Source organism: Bos taurus, chromosome 3, assembly GCF_002263795.3.
Source record: "Bos taurus isolate L1 Dominette 01449 registration number 42190680 breed Hereford chromosome 3, ARS-UCD2.0, whole genome shotgun sequence".
NCBI classification, from domain to species: domain Eukaryota; kingdom Metazoa; phylum Chordata; class Mammalia; order Artiodactyla; family Bovidae; genus Bos; species Bos taurus.
In genome coordinates, this window is record NC_037330.1 from 1234887 (window position 1) to 1256889 (window position 22003).

A 22003-nucleotide genomic window follows, 5' to 3' on the forward strand; every position below is an offset into this window, starting at 1 on the left:
GGCAACCCACTCCAGTATTCTTGCCTGGAAAATTCCATGAACAGAGGAACCTGGCGGACTACGGTCGACAGGGTTGCAAAAGGTGGACACAACTGTCATGTCAGGGCTGGCAGGGGAGGTGGGAGGTGAGAAGAGGTTGGAAGTGAAGTGATGGTTGCTCCTTGTGACCCCACAGACTGCAGCCTACGAAGCTCCTCTGTCCATAGAATTCTCCAGGCAAGAATACTGGAGTGAGTGGCCATTCCCTTCTTCCCGACCTAGGGAGTGAACCCAGATTTCCTGTATTGCAGGCAAATGCTTTACCATTGTGCCAAATGGGTTGCCCTGGGAAGAGAGGAGGGCTCCGTAACCTCGGTTTTTCCTGCTTGGGAGCAGGGTAGTGAGGGTGGAAAGATCACCCATTTCCCTCGTGTGAGCCCAGCGACGTGTGTTCACTGTGTAATTCGCTTGACTTAATTGAAGGAAAGCAGATCTGAGACAGCCCTGCTGGGTTTCTAAGAGGCTGACTTGGAGGAATCTTTACATTAAACCGATTGATAGTCTCTCTGTGTCTGTGAGAGGTGTTTTGGCTTCATGTCAGAGCTCCCATCAGATGGGCTTGTACTGTGAGAGGTTTGAAAAATGGTTCAGATGAAAAAGTTGATTCTGTTCAATAATAAATGATATAAACATATATTATTTATTAATAAAAAATAATGATGTTTTGTATTTATAGAGCATCTTTCAAGTGTGGAAACTCTAAGTTCTTTGTGGATATTAACTTACCTTTCACACAATAGAGAAAAAATAATTTTGTCAATTCAGCATTTTTGAATTTTCTTTTTTCTTTTACTGGGAGAGGAGGATAGATATTACAGGGATATTTTCTTATAATTATTTCAAGGTAACAAATCTTCCTCCTGCTGGAAATCTTTCCTTATTGGATATCACCTAAGAAGTTAAAAATGAATAGTGATGTCTAAAACGTGTATGTGCTTTTATATGTCTATGCGGGTGTGATATCTATATAAATATTTAATGTTTATGGTCTAAGCCTTCTCCCTCAGTTTTCATGAGTTAGAATTTATTAGCTACTGAACAGTGGGGATATTATTATTTGCTTTTGCACCTCAGTGATTTAAAAGTCAATTATGAATTGATTAAGGGGATTGGAGAACTGTGTCATGTAATACGGCCCCTGCAATTTCGACTGGTTACCAAATGTCTGGAATGAGCAAGTGTACAGGGTGGGAAATAGCCCACAGAGGTACCATATGGATATTAAACCGAGCAGGCAGAGGCCTTAGGTCACTGGGATGTAGCGACTCTGCTGGGTTTCATCTAGTTGGGTTAGGAGGTGGGAACAGAGGGTGCTGAGGAGGTGTACAGGCAGACACTTGTCCAATCACTAAGTCATGTCTGACTCTCTGCAACCCCATGGGGTGTAGCCCGCTAGGCTCCACTGTCCATGGGTTTCTCCTGGCAAGAATACTGGAGTGGGTTGCCATTTCCTTCTCCACAGGCAGACCCTTAAATATAAGAATAAAGCAGAACCTCAAGGCAGGCCCAAACTGTGACTGAAAACCAGGCAAGCCCATAGAGAGGCTAGTCACAACAGCCAGCCCCCAACACTTAGGTCTGGGTTCTTTACTCCTTGTGACATTTAGAGCAAGTGCCAACCAGCTCCAGGGTCCCTGGGGAAGGAATGTAAACATTTATTGCATTCCTATTTATCCGCCAAGTGCCGTCTTCTGAGTCACTAAGGCAGAGAAGCAGGCGGGAAGGCACTAATAACCCAATGCAACAGAATTATTTGAAAGGAAAATTCTCCTATAGAATTCCTGTCCTTTGACCATTCCAAATGGGATGTGGGAGTTTTCAGGTGGTAAACAGAGGTGGAAAATAGGTGATCTGTGGTTGGGGCCCTCCACTGGGGACTTTATGACTTTGTGTTTGCATGAAGGGATGCCGAAAATCAGATAATGTTCACCTCAGAATTGGCCAGGAGCAAATGGCAAAACTTTGTTAGCAAGGTTGGAGCCCACAGTAAATTTTAAAAAGCGAGCATGCACCACAATGATGAGCATTCATCATAAACCTTCAGTCACCTCTGGGTTCTGGCCTGGATGCTATCCTTTTGCAGAAAGTAATTTTGGAATTTTGGAACAAGAGTCAGGTCTTATGATGCCTTTGTATTCATATGCTAACCAGCTAATCAAAGTGTTCCAGCCTGTCAGGCTCACGCTACCCAATGACTACTCACTTGACTTAACAGTCCCCACCCTTAAAACTGCTGCTCAGCGTACGTGGATGTACCTATGTGTGTATATATATATGTATGTATAAATATACATACACATATGTTTTCTCTTATAAATGAAACTGAATTACACTTTATTTTCAGTATTTAGGTGACTCTTGGGCTTCCCTGGTGGCTCACACGGTAAAGAATCTGCCTGCAATAGCTTTGATCCCTGGGTTGGGAAGATCTCCTGGAGGAGGGCATGGCACACTCTGGTATTCTTGCCTGGAGAATCCCCATGGACAGAGGAGCCTAACAGGCTTCAGTCCATGGGGTCACAATGAGTCAGACATGACTGAGTGACTAAGCACAGCACACAGGTGACCCTTAAAACTCAGGGGGAAAGTTGGGATTGAAAATTCAGGGAAAAAGCAGAGCAGAGGAATAATTATTTTGCAGGTCATCACTAAATGAAAAATTTCCCCAAACCATTAGTTCCAAATTCTAACATTAAAACAAGTCTAAAGTAGTACAACATAAAGATGAACTTTAATGCACAAAATCACGTAGCACTTTGTATCAGTCCGAAGACAAACTGATTTTTTTTCCCTAAAGGAGGTCAAAGTGAACCTGGCAAATGGTCAGAAAAGTGTGAAGAAGGCAGGTTTTTTTCTTTGTGAATTTGTTTGATTTGAGGTTCTCTAAATGCCATGATTGGTACCAATCGTGAGATCTGTGCTGAGCCACAAACCCCAAAGCTGCAACCTGAGCCCCCAGTGAAGTTAATTAAGTTTGAGTCTTGGGCCGGCTGATGCCAGAATAAATCTAATGTGTTGTCAGCAGGCTAAGCCAGAAGAGTTGGGCTCCAAAGAGGAATTTCTATGCAGTAAATATCACTTAAATTCCACTCAGAGTTGGAGCTGGTGTCAAAGTCCAGAAAAGCAATATTCCCTGGCGACTGCTGTCAGGAGTGTGTTTGTGCCTGGCTATGTATCATCTGAACTCAAATTAGCAGAGAAGAAGGAAAGGGAGTTAATATTACCCAGCTGACTGCTCAAAGAACTGCTTCAACTGTAGCCAGAGAAATATGGATGGGGCATGACCAATCATCAATGACCTCCAAATGACTAGATGCTCAGAATTTTCTGGCAGTCTGGGCTAGATAAATAATTCCCGCTATGAAATAAAATGCTCCCTGAAATATTTCAGGGAAACCAATGCTATCACTTCCCTATTGCTCACCTATAATGAGCTGGAGAAATACTACAGGAAGAGGAAAGGAAGAGTAGAGAACTCTGCCTGCTGGTAGATTTCGACCTCACCACCTGCTGGGTTAGGAGGGGCTGGTCAGCCCAAGGAGGTTGGTGTGGTAGATGGGAGTGGGGAGTCTTACAGGAACTCTGTATATGAGGCTTGTAAACATATTCCACCTCGCGACAGGTCTTTGGAAGGGAAGGGAGGAAGGAAGGACAGGAGGAAGGGAGGGATGGATGGAGGGAGGGAGGAGGGGGAATATATGGAAAGGGAGACTGAAAATGGGAGGTAGAAGAGGAGAAAAGAGAAAAGCAGGAGACAGTGATATTAATTTAAAAAGGAAATAAAAGGTAGAAAGAGAGAGAGCAGGAGGGAGAGAGGGACAGAGGGAGAGAGAGAAAAGAAAAATGAATTATCACGGGCTCTAAGTCGCTTCCGTCCTGTCTGACTCTTTGTGATCCTATGGACTGCAGCCAGCCAGGCTCCTCTGTCCATGGGATTCTTCAGGCCAGAATACAGGAGTGGGTTGCCATTTCCTTCTCCAGAAATTAATACAATGTAGCTCTAAAGTAATAGGCATCGTTTTTTTAAAACAGAACACACACTGCAGATAAATATTGCAATCTTTGAACTTTTCCAGGAACTGTATTTCTCTTAATCTTTCTTTTTGCTTTATCCTTACATTGATTTTAAAATGTTTGCTTTTAAAACAAAGATAATGAAAGTTTTGGGTCAGCAGTGTCATCTTCCATCTCCAGTGATTTACAGGTAGAAAACTGCAAGCCAAATTCTTCCCTTTCTTCTCCATCTTCTTCACTCACCCAGCTTCCTGCTTGCCCAGCTTTCTGCTTTCAGAAAAGGGATGAGGGGCTGAGAAAATCAGCTTTGGGGAGTTCAAGGTATTTGGGCCCTGCTTCAGGAGACAGCGCCCTTGTCCGTAGCAAGAGGCAGCTGGTCCTAACAGGCACTTCTCCCAGGGAGTTTACTAACAGGATTATTTCTGAGCTATTCTCAAGGAAAGCCGCCCCTAGAGTTAAGATCTGGAGCTAAATTCCTCCTCAGCTGAAGAAGAACAGGGGTACTTAGGAATCCCTTACACCCCATGCAGCAGGGAGACAGCTTCTGTATTTGGTGCTGTTTGTGAAAAGCCCAAGTACATGCTGGGGAAATAAATTAGCTGCCTTCTGAGAATGCATAAACTGGGAATTCAGAAAAACTGACATAAATTGGGAATTCAGAAAAACTGCCTTCATCCTGTGTGGTTGCAGTCTTGGGGTGGTTTTGTCCAAGGAGACTGGCTCCTGCTGGGGGGAATAACTATAAACTTATTATTATTTCCATTTATAAATTAAACTTCTCAAAGGAAGAGAATGTAAAAGCAGTTTTATCACTGCCCAGTGAAAAGACAATTGCTATCAGCTACAATTGATACGCTCTGGAGAAAGTGAATAACCAAACATACAACGTAGTCAGCTACAGGGGATTCTTTTGAAGGCAGTTATAAAAGGAATGTGCCTTATTAGCAGTATCAGGATTTCTGGGGGTGTTTTGTTGTTCTAGGGGTGATGGAATGATAAGGTCATCTCCAGGGTGGTTTTCTTCTTAAGTTAGGAAGCAAAATATTACAAACAAACAAATAAGCGAACAAACCTTTTCTTCTTCACCATTTCTCTGACCATCCCCCTTTAATTTGTAGGACATAGCATTCCTGGAAAAAGAAACTTCTTTAGCTGCAATGAATCACTGGTTTAAACTCAGGCAATAGGGTGACATTCTCCTTAATTTAATAATTTTAGGAAATAAATTGATGCAGATTCAGATCAAATTTCAAGCACTCACTTCAATGGGGTCAATAATTTTAAGTTTAAATGTCTGATGTTCCAAAAAATAATGACTCTTTGAACTTAATGTTCAACAATGATTAGTGCAATTTCAAGATCCCACTGAATTGGAGGCTAAAATGCAGGATCAAGAGAAAAGAGATGCCAAGTTACAATCCTAGATTCTAAATATCCCAGCAGACTATCTCCATGAAAGATCTTTTTTTTTTTTTTTTTTTGGTGAATAAGTGAATGTGTGCTACCCTCCCTTCCCCCTTCTCCTTAAAAAAAAAAAAATGATGACTTTTTCTGGTCTCTGCTTCCAGGGTTTTAGACATGTGAAGTCAGATGGGAGGCAGGGATGAGTAGTACTAATTGGGCGCATTCTGGTGTGCTAATACAAAGGATAGCCGATAGGACTGTGGGTTTCTGAGTTTGCTGTCTGTACCTGGCCTGTCTGGAGATTAAGAAGGATTTGCTGCCCCTGGTCATAGGATACACTGCAGTCTTGACTGCAATTCCCTGGATGATTCCTGAACCAGAGTGGACAGTGTGACTTCTATGCTAACCAGCCCAGAGCAGTTAATGCTCAGTGGTCACACAGGAAAGCCACATACAGATGTGAGGAAGGGTCGCCAGGATGGCTGGGTGACTGTCCATCCTCCAGAAAGTTGGATCAACCCAAAGGAGCGTCCCCAAGTTCTTAGGGCCAGGGCTGCTAGCAGCATGTCAGCCAAGTCTGTGTGAGGTGACAGGGACTGACGCCACCTCAGGAAGGGGCCATCTGGTGACACACGAGAGATGGGGTAGAGGTGGGCGACAGAAAACTCAAAGGGGGGAACTGAGGGGAGTGGGGGGAGGAGACCCTTGAGAGAAAATGCAGAGGGAGGAGCCGCACGAGCCTGAAGACAGGCTGACGCGGGAGGGGAGACAGGAGCGAGGCTGGAGGGGCTGCAGCCCCTCAACCAAGGAGGGCCCTTTCCAGGAGTGACAGGCTTGGTCTGGCACCTTCTCCTTGCTGTCGCATTCTTCTCACAGAGAGAAGCCATGCTGGGGAACAGCCCGGGTGCCTCTTCTCTGTAAATGAGCCTAGAGTGTTCTGTCAAACCTCTCCTGCCAGGGATTGCCTCCAGCCCAAAGGAGTACTTAACCACCTTTCCTGCTTTAGACACTTCTGAGACACAGGGCGTGCCCTCTCTCATGGGTTCTTACGTGTGTAGACACAGTCATTCATACCTGCAGACACGCCTAGGTCCTGATCCAGGTTGAACCATCTGCCTGTTGGGATACCCAAGGGACATCATTTTTTCTAGCTTCCCACCCCATGGCTCAGGTTTTGTTCCCTAAACCACACCGGTCCAGCTGCACGCCAGACTCAGGGCCTCCCCTGTGAGCTGTGTTTTGAGAGGGATTCCAGGAAAGTTGACCTGTGACCCAAGAGCAACCCCAAGCCCCAGCCTGGTCCTTGTCCTGGGCTGCGAGAGGGGAATGCCAGTCCCTGAATAGCACTGGTGGGCAGTTTCCATCTGCCTCTTGGGCTTGAAGAGAGCCAGGCGGGGAGAGGACAGGTCAGCACTGACGGGTCTGTGATGGCGGCAAGTCCTGTGTGACTTACACCATGTTAAATGTCCCACGGCTTCTACTGCGGGCTTCTGCTCTGTGAATTGACTGGAACCAGCCTTTAACTCCAGCGTCCCATCAGCTACCTACCTCCTGTCTACATATGTATGTGAAGAATGTGGAGTAATTTAGCTATTCATTGATCTAAAGCACATCTAAGGAGTGGAGAAGGCTAACAAAAGGCATTAAAAATATATTTTACTATCGTCTCTTATTGGCTCAGATGGTGAAGCATCTGTCTACAATGTGACAGACCTGGGTTCAATCCCTGGGTTGGGAAGATTCCCTGGAGAAGGAAATGGCAACCCACTCCAGTACTCCTGCTTTGAAAATCCCATGGATGGAGGAGCTTGGGGCAGGCTACTATCCATGGGGTCGCAAAGAGTTGGGCACGACTGAGCAACTTCACTTTCACTTTCTTTCTTATTTAAAAACTCTATATTCTTATATAATATACTGTAGATTGGAAAAGGCATAAAAAATACTGAAATCATCTGTAATTTCAAAAACCAGAAGTGAAAGCACTGTGAATACTTTTACGAATTTTCTTCCTTTACTTCTCTATAGTGATATCTGCACCTCTGTGTACATGCTTATGAATCTAGTGTCAGTCGCTCAGTCGTGTCTGATTCTTGCAACCCCAGGCTCCTCTCTCCATGGGATTCTCCATGCAAGATACAGGAGTGGGTAGCCATTTCTCTCTCCAGGGAATTTTCCTGATTCAGGGAATGAACCCTGATCTTCCACATTGCAAGCAGAGTCTTTACCATCTGAGTCATTCAGGAAGCCTGCTTATAAATCTAGACTGAGAATTAAATATGAGTGGTCACAGGGTGCTGCAAGTGTCCCGGGCTCTGGTAGAAGACCTCATTGATTTCTGGTTGTCCTGGTGAGACATCCTGAGAACCCAAATTATGGGGTAATTGAGATAGCAAGAGAGGAGGTGACATGCCAGGCTCCCCCTGTCCCACGTTGCCTCCACCAGAGAAAAGGGAGGGTGGAGGCTGGTTTGGAAGCTGTGGGGTGAATTCCCTCTCATGGGAGACAGCCGTGATCAGAGGTGGCAGGCCGGCAGGCTGACTCTCAGCCCACAATCGCCCACGTCCCCAGCAGCTGCAGGGGCATCAGGCTTTGCAGGGCCTTTGATCCATGAGAATGAAGTACGTCACAGGCGAGTGCTCACGGGGCGTGGGCTCGGCGCACAAGGGTTGCCAAACTGACAAACACACCTCCAGGAAAGCCTTCCAGCTCTGGCTGGGCTTCAGTCAGTCAGCTCCCCGCTCCACCACTCCCCACACAGAGCCTGCATGAAAGGCTTGGGAATGCACCAGCCCTTCCCTCGGGTGACCCTAGCGCCCACCCAGCTCCCAACCTCAGGAACTCAGAAATAACTCTCCCCGAGCTAAGAAGCTGGGCTTTTCTTGCACACTGCTACACACACCCACTCACATTTCTTTTGAACATCTGAGACATAAAGACATAAAATAATCTTATTTCTTCTTGTCAAGCTTTCGGAGATTTAGGACAGAGAGTTGAAAACACAGAACTGAGAGAGGCAGCCCACTCTGGGCTCAGCTTGAGAGCAAGGGTAGGGGTGAATCCAGGCGGAATTTATCATTTATTTCTTCATCACACACTTCGGATCGCTTACTTTGTGCAGGCATTAGCTAGGAACTGCAGAGAAAGAAATATAAAGAAGAATAAAATATATTCTTGTGCAGTTTAATTTTTAAGACAGACCTGTCATCAAATCTTTAATGCTGCTGCTGCTAAGTCGCTTCAGTTGTGTCCAACTCTGTGCGACCCCATAGACGGCAGCCCACCAGGCTCTCCTGTCCCTGGGATTCTCCAGGCAAGAACACTGGAGTGGGTTGCCATTTCCTCCTCCAGTGCATGAAAGTGAAAAGTAAAAGGTCGTGTCTGACTCTTAGTGACCCCATGGACTGTAGCCTACCAGGCTCCTCTGTCCATGGGATTTCCCAGGCAAGAGTACTGGAGTGGGGTGCCATTGCCTTCTCCACAAATCTTTAGTGAATATGTATCAAAAGCTACAATGTCTGATAAGTCAGAAATATTATCATAAACTTATTTTTAAACAAAATGGTAATGACATTTTCAAACAATGTGCTCAATATGATTTACTTCAACCTCCCGACAACTTATCAGGAAATCCTTCTAAGTTTAAAGCAATGAGCGCAGTTGTCAATGTTGAAAAAAAAAGCACAAGAAATATACTACAGAGTGTCCAAAAGGCTTGCAAACATGGAGAAAGTACTGTATTTCTTGTATCTTTTTGAAAAACAAGGCTAACAATTGGATCTGTTTATTCAATTTAGAAGTACTTTACCTGAACAGGTATCTGAAAGTTGAAGGAAAACATATTAAATCTATCTTTTTGAAAAATGTAACTAAAATTCTGTTTAACAATAAGTTTAACTCATGATTCCTGATTTTTCCGGCACCCCGTAGAATAGAAACAGGTGACCACTGAAGGGAGATTAGTTCTGCTTGAAGGAAGCACAGTTTTCCCAGGGGAGGTAACATTTGCTCTGAATCTGGAAAAGTGAGTAAAAGTTTTCAGCTGGACAGTTTAATGGAAGGATGAGCTGAGTAGTCTTCTTGGAAGCCACTGACTGATCCTCATAGAAGGCGCGTCCTTTCTGGGTAAGACTCAGCCTGCTCTTTGCTCAGCTGCCAGTAGGATGCCGAGGACGCTGACCCTGGGTGGCAGTCCCGCATGGCAGGGCCTGGGGCTGTCCACAGCCTGGAAGCCGTTCATGAAGAAAGGCCTGCCAGTCTCTCTCCTTTGCAGGCTCAGGGGCACTCCATCCTACTTACTCATGCTCCTGCCAGGACATCAGAGAAGGGGGAGGGCACTTTGGAAATCTGACACTTCGTGACATCTGCTCATTAAGAAATCTTGAGTAGTTTTTTTCCTAATGACTAGCTTGAACACGGATCACAGCTGGAGGGAACCATAGTGATTGTTATATGAATAGCCTTATTTTGGAGGCGAAGAAACCAAGGGTGAAATAGTTTCCCTAAGGTCACCCACCTTAGGTAATGGTGTTAGCCCAGACTCCCATAAAGACAGTCTCTCAGGCTTCTTCCAACCCCTAGGTTCTTTGAAATGTAGGGGCAAAATTCATGTGTCTTATGCATCATTGTTGTTGTTCAGTTGCTCAGTTGGGTCCAACTGTTTGCGACTGCATGGACTGCAGCATGCAAGGCTACCCTGTCCTTCACTATCTCCTGGAATTTGCTCAAACTCATGTCCATTGAATTGCTGATGTTATCCAACCATCTCATCCTTATGCATTAATAGTTATCAATCAATCAGCCTCTTAATCATCCAAGCAATTATGTAACGACTGAGTCCTGGTGATGCCTACCACTGGGCTTTCTACATGGTAGAATCAAAAGAAATAGAAGCCAGGCTCTTTCTTTACCCCTGAGTAACATGCATTAGCTGAGTAGAAAAGAATCCTTTAGACACAGTGAGAGTAACAAAGTGCTCTTTGTACTAAAAAAATAATGACTGCAGTGGGAGCTGGTGTGGGCTGCAGCTTTTTGGAAAGGGAGACTGAGAGGAACAAGGGAGCTGAGAAAGGCATGAAAAGGATTACTAGAGGGAAGGGGAAAGGCAGGATCTGGGTGGAGAGCTATGGGAAGCATTCTGGAAAACTCTTGAGTGCCTGTTTATATACAAGATCACACTTGCTCCTACATTCCCAGGCTCCCCGCTTCAACTCACAGCACTTCTCATCTTCCAGGGTTGGTAGGTGATTTTCGCCCTTTGTCCGTACAGGATAAATCAGTGGCAATATTCAAGGGTGAGACGCCAGCTCCGTTTTGGCTGCCACATTATTTTTCCTTTGAGGATTGTCCTGGTCTGTCCTGGAAAATTTGACTTGTTCTCTCTCATCAACTAATCCTGCGACAGGGATGAAAGCAGGCTTCAAGGTGCCCAGGCTCCCCATCCTATTTCCACACAGCCCTGAGCAAACCAGCAGGGCCCCTAAACTGCTCAGAGGAGCTGTGACTCTGGTGCCCAGAGCAGAGGCCCGCACTAAGAGTGCTGGGCAGTGTGAGCGGCCCACCCCAGCTCCTGGCGCCACCCAGGATGGCATCTCATGCCAGCTGTTCAAAATCTCCCAAGACACAGGTGGATATAAGAGCTACCCAGGCAGGTCCCAGCAGCCAGCAAGCTGGTCCTCAGCAAATGACTGGATGTGGAAAAACTGGAACTAAAAGGATAAAGGGAGAAGGAAATGGCAACCCACTCCAGTATTCTTGCCTAGAGAATCCCATGGACAGAGGAGCCTGGTGGGCTGCTGTCCCTAGGGTCGCACAGAGTCAAGACACGACTGAAGCGACTTAGCCACAGCAGCAGCAGAAGGATAAAAAGATATTTCAGGACTGTCCTTGTTAGCAGAACTCCAGGCAGCCATGTCAGGGACAGCATGATGTGCATGTAAGATCACACACCGGCACAATGGAATGTGAGGTAACCTGAGATGGGTTTCTCTGATAACAGCAACAGAGTGTGGGGGTACTGGTCCTGGTGGGGTTGCTCTGTGTCTACGACAGAGAGCCCTGGGGTTGCCTTCCTTTAAGGAGCAGCCTGTCCACAAATGCTCAGATGGGGCTGCATGCATTCCTAGATCTTCCAGACCCAATCAACCCAGAAGGCAACAGGGCCTGAAGTGAAGCACAGAAGAGAACACAGGGCATCATGTTACAATGTAGATCCCTGGATCTTCCTTTAGAGACTAATTCAGCCACTCTGGAGTGATTCTGACACAGGCCCCAGACCAAACCGGCAAGCACTGCTGAGAGCTTTGGCTCCGCTGCCAGTCAAGAGGAGTAAAACAACCCCTCTTCACCTAGGAGCTAGCTCAATTATTTTTTCTGTCCTCCGTCAGAATAATACCCTGTCCTACAACCAGGTTAGCTCATGTGGGAAAAAACCAGGAGAAGCTGACAAGGGCAGCCTCCTGGGGCCCTCCCCTCCCCACATGGCCCCTCACTCCTTGGCTGGGTGGGAGAGAACATACCCCAACAGGGGCAGTCCACCTGTGGATTCCCAGAGCTCCACACAGTGCTGCCCCAGCAGAGGGGCGCGTAAAATCCAGCCCTGGCTGCTTACCCTGTGTCAGGGCTCCAAAGGGAAAGCAGCTATGGAATCTGCCAGCGGCATCTTTTGACATTTGGAGTACCCCTCACTGTGAGAACCGAGAGACCTCTGAGCTTCCTCCTGGATCTCTGAGAAGGGCGGGCAGAGCTTGTAGGCTGGAGGCTCTTCGTGGGGGAGGCTTCTGTCTCCAGAGGGCCTTTCTGTCTTCTGGGCCTTCCGGAAGGCCCCGGCAGGTCCTCAGTGCCTTAGGACTGTGGACACGCGCTCAACGCTCTCGGAGACCAGAGCCAGGTCTCCTGATCTGTGCGTGCTCTCCCCACCTCCTCACCCCGCAGGGCCTGGCGGGTCCCTGCCTCTCAGGGACTGAGAACTGACCCTCGGCCAGTTCTCCCTGGCGACCGGGACACAGCCCCTGCGGCCCCGGCCCCCAGGTCCAGAGCGGATCCAGCTGTCCCCCACCCCCACCCCGAGCGTTCCCAGCCCAGCCGACTTCCCCGCAGAGGCCGGGGGCGGTGCGGTTCAGGGGCAAGGGACCGCAAGTGGGGGCGGGTGCCTGAGAGTGTGTGAGCAGTTCAAGTTCAGAAGGGAGATCTCCGGTGATAACCCAGGCCCTGGATGGCTGAGCTCGACAGGAAACCTCGAGCTAGGAGACAGCTGTGGGCCCAGGGGTGGAGCTGCTGCTCCCAGTAACCGCACGGAGAGGCGTGAGCGCCCAGAGCCCACCCTGGCCTCGGGGGGAAGGACCTTAAGATCCCCTACACACACACACACACACACACACACACACACACACACACACGTGCGTGCGCTTACAGTCCAAAGCTCCTCTTCCTCTGGGGCAGGGCTATTCTTCATGAATTCTGTTGGTAACCTTAGGCTGGGGTCCTGCACACCTGGGCTTTGGGTGTGTGTGGTTGGAGGGAAGAGCCCAGCCTCTGAACGCACTTGGTGGGTTGTGACAGCGGAGGGTAGGGCCCACCCCTGGCACAGCTGGGTGGCCAGGGCCCAGGGGTAAGTGAGCACGACCACCTCAGGAGAAGTTCCAGAAGCCTGCCACTGCTTTTTTCCATCTCCTTTCCAGGAGGGACCCCAAATAGGGGACAGTGAACTTGGCCTCATGAAGGCTCAGGTTTGCCTCTAAAATCGCAGAGAATTTACCCTGCCCCGTAAAGTATGTATAATTTCAAATCAAAATAGCATTTCCTCTGACCAGTCTGGGAGAAGCTAAGCTTGGTAGGCAGACCTCATCCTGCCACTTGCCCCCAACCTACCACCGTGTAGCCAAAGGAGCCTAGCACAGGGCCTATAGCAGCGGACCAAGCATGGCCCCAGGCTCAGGGAGCTCCTTGGCTGGAGGGGCTATCAGTCAAGCAGATAGATATATAGGTTTTTGCTACGGATGGTGTGCAAGCCGGGAAAAGTTAGCCTCAATTGCCTGGAGTCAGTAGGAGCCTTCCCAGAGGGCAGATGAAGGCTTCAAAGATGGCCTCTCTGGCTCCCTTCGGTCTGATGGTCTCCCTGGGGTTATTCTGGTAGCGTAGCTCCTGATGCCTCGAAATCTGCTTGGCTTCTTAGGTGCCTGATTCCCGGGGGCAGTGGCTTGAGTGGAGCGGAGCAGTGGGTCAGAGCTGCTTTCACCTGCTGGCTTGGTGCTTGTGTCAAGGATAGGGCAAAGAGGAACTTGAGTATGAAGGTATCTCTTTTCTGCAGCACTGATAATAATAACAGCAACTATAATTGTGCTGTGGACTTTCCTGGTAGTTTAGAGGGTAAAGTGTCTGCCTGCAATGTGGGAGACCCGGGTTTGATTCCTGGGTCAGGAAGATCCCCTGGAGAAGGAAATGACATTCCACTCCAGTACTCTTGCCTGGAAAATCCCATGGACAGAGGAGCCTGGTAGGCTACAGTCTATGGGGTCGCAAAGAGTTGGACACGACTGAGCGACTTCACTTTCGACTGTGCTATCCATCAGGAGTAATTGTTTTTATGTTTATGCATAAAGGTATTAAAATTTCCTAAAATACCATTAGAGTGAACGTTTCTGTATATTTGAATTACTTCCAAACCCCAGTAAGTCATCACCAGAAATGTATTGAGCCACAGTCAAGTTCAAGGTGCTTTGCTAGATGGACAAGTCTGTATCCCTCCCTCCACTTTCTGCTTGCCTAGAACTGTGCTGCGCAAACATGGACTTATTTAAGGGTTCATGTCATTTGTTTTTGTTGGGTTAACATTCTAAATGTAATATATTATCACAAAGTTTCAAAGAACCTAAAAGGGTGCAAAGTAGAAAATAAGTAAAATTTTCCCGAACTCTCCCTCAACTCCTTCCTCTCCAGAGTTACTGTGAATAATGTATTTTGTGTATCCAGCAATCCAAATATATAGGAAGGTAGGTAGGTAGGTAGATAGATAGATAGATATAGATACTTTTTTATTGTGGTAAATTATAAGTCATATAAAGTTACCATTTAACCATTTTTTAAGAGTACGATTCAGTGGTATGAAGTACATTCATAATGTTGTCTACCATCACCACTATCTGTTTCCAGAATTTTTTTTTTACTGTCATAAATTTTTAATTTTTTAAAATTGCAGACTTAACAGTAAAATAATTAACAATACACTACTTTTGGTGGGTAGTTCTATGAGCTGTAAGATTTGGATAGATTCACGTAACCACGATCACAAACATGATACAGAGCAATTTCCCTCCCCAACTCCCATATGGATATTAGAGTTTTATATATTCAGGACTCAATCCTCTTTCATACGTGTGATTCAAAAATATTTTCTCCTGGTCAGTGGTTTCTTCTCAAACAAAGAGAGTATACTTAACAAATTGTGTACAAAACTTGTACACCAAAAAGGATAAGCTGTGTTTACAGAAGCTAAAGAGTCCTAAAAGGAGAGATTTATCATAATCATGAATGTTTCCAGAACTTGTTCATCATCCTAAACATAAACCATCCAGATACGTTTTTATGTATAAGTATACATGTGCAGAAGGCAATGGCTCCCCACTCCAGTACTTTCGCCTGGAAAACCCCATGGACGGAGGAGCCTGGTGGGCTGCAATCCATGGGGTCACACAGAGTCAGACACAACTGAGCGACTTCACTTTCACTTTTCACTTTCATGCATTGGAGGAGGAAATGGCAATCCACTCCAGTGTTCTTGCCTGGAGAATCCCAGGGACGGGGGAGTCTGGCGGGCTGCCGTCTATGGGGTCGCACAGAGTCGGACATGACTGAAGTGACTTAGCAGTAGCAGCAGCAGCAGCATATATGTGTATCTGGGCTTCCAAGGTGGCTCACTGATAAGAATCTGCTTGCCAATGCAGGAGACGCAGAGGCAGAGGGTTAGATCCCTGGGTCGGGAAGATCCCCTAGAGGTGGAAATGACAACCCCCTCCAGTATTCTTGCCTGGAGAATCCCTTGGACAGAGAAGTCTGGCGGGCCACAGTGCAGGGGTTTGCAAAGAGTCGGACGTGACTGAGTGACTGATCATGCGCACACATATGCAGGCTATGTAATATGCCTTTTCTTGTTCATACATAAATATCGTACACATCATTCCAGAGCTTGCTTTTTAATCTAAGTATCTTGAAGATCTTTCCATAGCAGCACATTCAGAACTGTCTGTTGTGTTTGTTTATTTGAACTGCTTTACGTAAATATACTGAGATTTATTTACCTGGTTTCCAGCTGGTGGACATTTACATTGTTTGTCTTCTTCTACGTCTTTTTGTTTTGCTCCTGCAGATAATGATGTAATAAATATCAATAAATGTAAAAATGTGCTAATATCTCTGCATACTGTGAGGGTTTATCTGCAGACTAACAGAATAAATGAAAGTCTCAAAGAAATGGCAAAATCCCACCCGGAATTTTTACATGAGGGTTTTGTTCTAGAGCAGATTTCTTTTAAATGGTGCTAATGTTTAAGAGCATACTGTGAGGGCTGTGGGCTATGTGTGAAAGAACAAAGGCCTGGCAAGACCTGGCCTCTCCTCCAGGCTTCCTCCTGGCCCTGCGACATGCACCACGGGACCTCAGGAGTCACTTCACCTCCCTGACCTTCAGACTCTATCTGCAAAGTGGAGCAAGTAAGATCTGTCCAGCTTACAGTTCATGGGGTTGCAAAAGGGTCGGATATGACTTAGCGACTAAACAATAGCAGTAAAACATGTAGATATATATACACATATACACAGATACTGCACTTTCTGTGTGTGTGTGTATATATATATACATGTGCATATAACTTGTTTATAACTGCCTGGCGCAGAGTAAGTGCTGTCCACTAAAATGAGATACTTGTCTGCTGGCCTTGAGGGGCCACTGGGAAGGTGTAATAAATGGAGAGAGCTGAAATGTGGATTCTGCTTACCAAGGGCGGTCACGATCTGTCATTGCTTTCCTCCCAGAGCGCTGATGAGCACGGGCGCCATCTCCCTTGGCTGTCCTCAGCGTCCCATGCGTCTCTCTTGGTGGGAAGATCTGTTTACTTTCTCGCCTCCCTGCATGACGGTGAAGCCATTTATTTGTGTTTTTGCTTGCTCCTCACTGCCTAGCACCATGCCTGCATCTCCTAATAACAATGGCCTATCGTGGTGTTTTGAGTACCTACTATGTGTCAGGCACTGTGCTAGGTTCTTGCTTACATGCAATATGCTCCTTCCTTACAGTTTCTCAGAAGTCAGAAATTATGCTGGCTGCCTACCTCCAATACACTCACATTCTGAGGTACTGGGAGTTAGGACATATGAATTTTGAGGGTGTTCATTGGAAGGACTGATGTTGAAGCTGAAGCTCCAATACTTTGGCCACCTGATGAGAAGAGCTGACTCATTTGAAAAGACCCCGATTCTGGGAAAGATTGGGGGCAGGAGGAGAAGGGGACGACAGAGGATGAGATGGTTGGATGGCATCACCAACTCGATGGACATGGGTTTGGGTGGACTCTGGGAGTTGGTGATGGACAGGGAGGCCTGGCGTGCTGCAATTCATTGGGTCGCAAAGAGTCGGACACGACTTAGTGACTGAACTGAACTGAATTCAGCCCTTAATGGAAACAAAGTTGGTCTGACGGTTAAGAATCCACCTGCCAATGCAGGGGACATTTTTTCAATCTCTGGTTCCGGAAGATTTCATGTACCGCAGGACAACTAAGCCCGAGCACCACCACCGCTGAGCCCATGTGCCACATCTGCTGGAGCCTGTGTACCTTGGAGCCTCTGCTCTGCAGCAAGAGAAGCCACTGCAACGAGAAGCCTGCATGCCGCAATTAGCCCCCGCTCACCACCAGAGAAAGCCCACAGAGCGACGGACACCCAGCACAGCCAACAACACAAAAGTAAATACAATTTAAACTAGAGCTGGATTACTGATCAACTATACTCCAATAGAAAAGAAAATTTTTAAAAATTATCTGGTACTAATAAATGATGTACGTCAAGTTGGTTAGGATGTTCCCAAATGGATCAGCCTCTCTAGGCGCTGGCCAGCGTGGGCGCTGGTCTCACATTTCATAGTAGGCCAGCTATAGCTGTTAATCCCGTAGGCCTTTCAGCCCTCTGCCTTCTCAAAGAAAGAAGGCCATTTGTGAAGTTAGGATGTCACCTACTGGATCCTCTGAAAAAGAAGGTCTCCAAAGCCTGGTGAGGATCCTTTCTCCCCATCCCTGAAGACCAGTAAGTCGTCCAAGGGTAATACCAACTGGTGGTTAGGACTCTGGACCACATGGTGTCTGGATTATGGATTCAGATAGATCTAGGTTTAACCCTGGCTCTAGACCGCAGGCAAGTTATTAAACATCTCTGAGTCTCAGTTTCCCCAGCTGTAAAGTCATCAAATGGGAAAACTCACACGTGCTTCCTAGCACAAAAGTGGTTATAGCTATCATCCTGTGAGTCTAGCCTAGGTTTTCCCTGCTGCAGTGAAAGTTAGTTGCTCAATGAAAGAGCCACTCCCCGGAGGGGGAGGTCTGGATGCCTGAGGTGCTGCGGTGGACGGGCTGGGCATCACACCCAGCACAGGCACCCCATGACTGCTGCCACTGCCTTCCTGAACACACATGACTTCCTGTTTTCTAAATTCTTAGCCTGCAATGTCATCCCCAGTTGCATCTGAGTCTGGAGGTGCAGCTGGGCAGCAGCCAGACCCTGAGCTCAAGGTTGGAGTGGCAAAAGGAGTTCAGGAGGCTTGGGAGCTGTCTGCTCCTACCTGAACTGTAGGCTAGTAGAATCAATACCATTAGGTCCTACGTACCGAGAGCTCACCAGCCCATCCCACTTACCTCACACACCCTGGGAGGTAGCTATGATTATCCCATATTCATACAGCTAGTTAAACAGCAGAGCCAGGATTCAGACTCAAGTTGTCTGCCTTCAGAGGCTTTGTTCTTGCTGTGATGTTAAAGTGCTTCTTATTAAGGGGGAGACAAGCTGGACATGGGCGGGACTTTACAGTCCCTCTAGATGTGGGAGAATTTGTGTTCTTTGTGCTTTTGGAAGCAGATCTAGGACCAAAGCTATTTTTTTAAAAGCTCTGAAAATTTGAGCTCTCCACAAGTAATTGATGGGTGGTGAGCTTTCTGTCACCTGAGATATTCAAGCAGAGGCTGGGGTTATCAGAGAAGAAATTCTTATAAAAGGTGGGAAGCTCTCTAGAAGAGAAAACTCCAGAAGCATCCAGATACAGTGGAGAGACTTTGCATCAGATAAAACTTGGGAACTCTTTAGCTGAGTGATCTTTCTGAGACTCAATTTCCTCGTCTGAATAGAAGTGGCATCATTCCTCCTGTATCATACAGAGTTGTTCTGAGGATTAAACCAGATAACTCAAGGGCTAAGCTGAACACAGTGCACATGTAAGTTAGCTTGTCACCATCTGGTGAAGCCAGGAGTTCTCAGGCTGTCCACCCACTATTGAGCTCCTGCTGTACACCAGGCATTTTCCATATATGCATTGTCTGGTTTTATCCTCATATACACTGAAAGAGGGGTCGCTCCATCTTGAGGTGGGGAAACTGCCCAGGTTTTTTTTGGCATGAAGGAGTGGGGAGCCCTGGTCTACTCCTGCTGCTGCTTGTACCTTCAGAGCCTTTATCATGGTGGAGAAGTTCACCTGAGACCCTGGATTCAGCACGCGCCACCAGACAGGGCACTTCCCCACACACTGGTATCTCATTTCATTTGCATAACTCCCCTGTGAAGTCAGACTTAATAAACCCCTTTTGCAGATGGAGGAATTGAAGCTCAGCGTGGTTAAGAAAGCTGTCCCAAACCACAAAGCTAGTAAGAAGCAGATTCAGAATTTAAATCTTAGGCTTTCTGGCTCTAAGGCTCATGTTCTTTCCTCTTAAGTGGCCTCGTATGTGCTAGGTGAGGAGGGGAAATAGGCAAGTGAAATCAAAAGGCATTATCTGTGCTTTCCAGGCCTTGTTGGGGAGGGAGACACAATGTGAAAAGTTCACAAGCTGCTGTGACTAAGTGTCAAAAGACAGCAAACAGTAACAGCTGTGAATTCAGAGCTTAGTGAAAGTTCTATGTCCTGCAGCCAAAGGTGAGGTGCATCTAAGGCAGAGAGGTTAGACGAGTACCTGGAATCGGGGACTCAGTATCCCATCCAGCTCGGCTCTAACCTGCAGGTGTCCTCAGGAAAAGTACTCTACTCCTCTGGTCTCAGTCTATCAATGAGTGAATTGCATCTAGCAATAGCCTCTTGCTCACCTTCTGGGCTCTCATGAGAATCAAACTTGATCAGGTACAGGAAGTCATTTTAAAAGTGCATGTTGGGATTCAAATGGGAAGTATCCTTGCCAATTGGATGTGATGGAGTTTGACAGATTCCCTGCTTCTAAAAAGGATTTGCTGGAGGGGGAGATGGGCATCAGTGTGTGTCTGTAGATTTGGGCTACAGAAGGACCAGGTTAATAAGTCCTGTTCAGTCTGTTTAGGAAAGCTCATAGTCTGCCTGGGAGACAGACAAACAACACAATTCAAATACATCTCGTCCAGAAAAACCAGACTCTAGTGCCTCCAGGCTGCCTTTGGGGACCCAGAATCTTTCTGTTAATGGTCAGTGCCATGAAACTTCCACACTCTGGGCCTTTATGAAGATGACCAAAGGGTGTATAGAGATGGCCGAGCTCACTTTCACTAATAAGACTCATACCATTTTTAGATGAAACATGTGGAGAGACACACCTCTCTGCTGTAGGTGCACCTCACCTTTGGTTGCAGGACACAGAGCTTTTGCCTAGCTCTAAATTCACAGCTCTTACTGTTTGCTGGCTTTTGAAACTTAGTCACAGCAGCTTGTGAACATTTCACATTGTGTCTCCCTCCCCAACAAGGCCTGGTTCCCCCTGGAGCCTCCTCTGGACCTCTGGAGGTCCCACGGGGCCTGTTCCAGGCATCCGATCATGCAGGAGCCTACAAATAGGCAAAGAGTTTATCTGGAATCTTTATTTTGTTGTCGTTGTTGGTTGGGGTCTTGAGTACTGCAGTTCAGGAGACGCAGATTCAGGTAACCCTGAAAGAGTGTTCCAAGGAAGAGAAAGCATCTGGGGTTTATGAAGACAAAAAGCCACGAAGCTGTTAAGAGTTGCCTGCTGAGAACTGTGGTTGGCTCTAACATGAGGTGGAAAATATTTGTCCTTAAGGAATCACAAGTTGTTTTGGAGTGTGGGTTCCATAAGTAGATAGATCGTCATGAGTTATTTTAAGGTAAGGGTCTAGTAAGTATCTTGAATTTCTGGCAGGTATTCTGGGTGACATCACTGGGTCAAAAGATCAGATTCCACACAGGCTGAGATGTTCACAAGTCATGCTTTCTTAATGGTTTCCTGGCTCAGTTTTAGAGAGCTCTTTTAGCAAAGCTCATGCAATTTTTATTTTCATTTCACGCGTGCTACCTGGCAGGAAGACTCCAGTTTATCATGCTGTGGCCCACTTCTCCAGTGCCTACCGGATGGACGACAAAGGGAGGCTGGGCAACACCTAGAATCCAGGCTCCCAGTTCAGGCTGACCCTGAGCATCTGGACCCGCACCAAGTTTGTGATGAGGGTTGGAGTGAGCCTGCGGGCAGGCAATCTCATGGTGGTGAACAACCGCAGGTCACAGACTGGGTCCCCCTTGCTGCCTGTGTTCTAGTCCCGGATCCACTGCAGGAAGTACTTGAAGGTTCAGGGTCAGCTCTTCTGAAGCTCCAGGCTTCCTTTTTGCCAGGTTGTGTTTTGCCCTGGAGCAACTGGAATGACCTAAGTAACTGCTCTGTCTCAGCCTGACCACCTTGGGTGAGGCCTGATCCTGGAGCGCCTATAGGATAACAGCAGCCTAGAAGCACTCAGACGGGTCCTAGCCCAGCTGGGCTTCTGTCCCCTGCTTGTCATGTGTCCATCCAGAAGTGGGGGTCCAGAGAGGCTGGCCCTGTGCCCTGGGACCTGGATACAGTGGATTGGGGTTGGGGAACTGGGAAGAATCCTCCTGACTTCCCAGATTTGCTGAGTCTGCCTTGTGCAGGGGATCAGAGTGGTTTGCGGAGGCCCAGATTGGAGGGGAAAGGATCACGGGGTCAGATTCTACCCCCAGCTTTCACTTTGCAGCTCAGCTGGGAGCATTGCTCTTTTGCTCTGCAAATAGGGTGAGATTCTTTTTCACCAGGTCACTATCATGTCCTGGCCTGTGCTAAGAGGATACTGGGTTCTAGGAGGTTCTGTCTTCATTTTCCTCAGCACCACTTTTCTGATATGAAGGTAGCACCTTCTGAATGGGAAATCACATGACTGCTCAGAATGCATCCTCCCATCAAGTGCTCTTTGGTTTAATTGGTGTCGCCTCAACATGCTCTGGTTACCTGTGCAGTTGTGAACACCCAGAAGTTAGGCAGATCAGCGTCCCTAATCCTATCTGGTTTAAAAGTTATTGACATGATTTGACCCT

The 22003-nt window shown here is 47.0% G+C and overlaps 1 protein-coding gene across 3 annotated transcripts in view; it reads left to right on the plus strand.

The window, feature by feature from the left end:
- Positions 1–22003, plus strand: part of CD247 (CD247 molecule) — an 83980-nt gene that overhangs the window by 52019 nt on the left and 9958 nt on the right.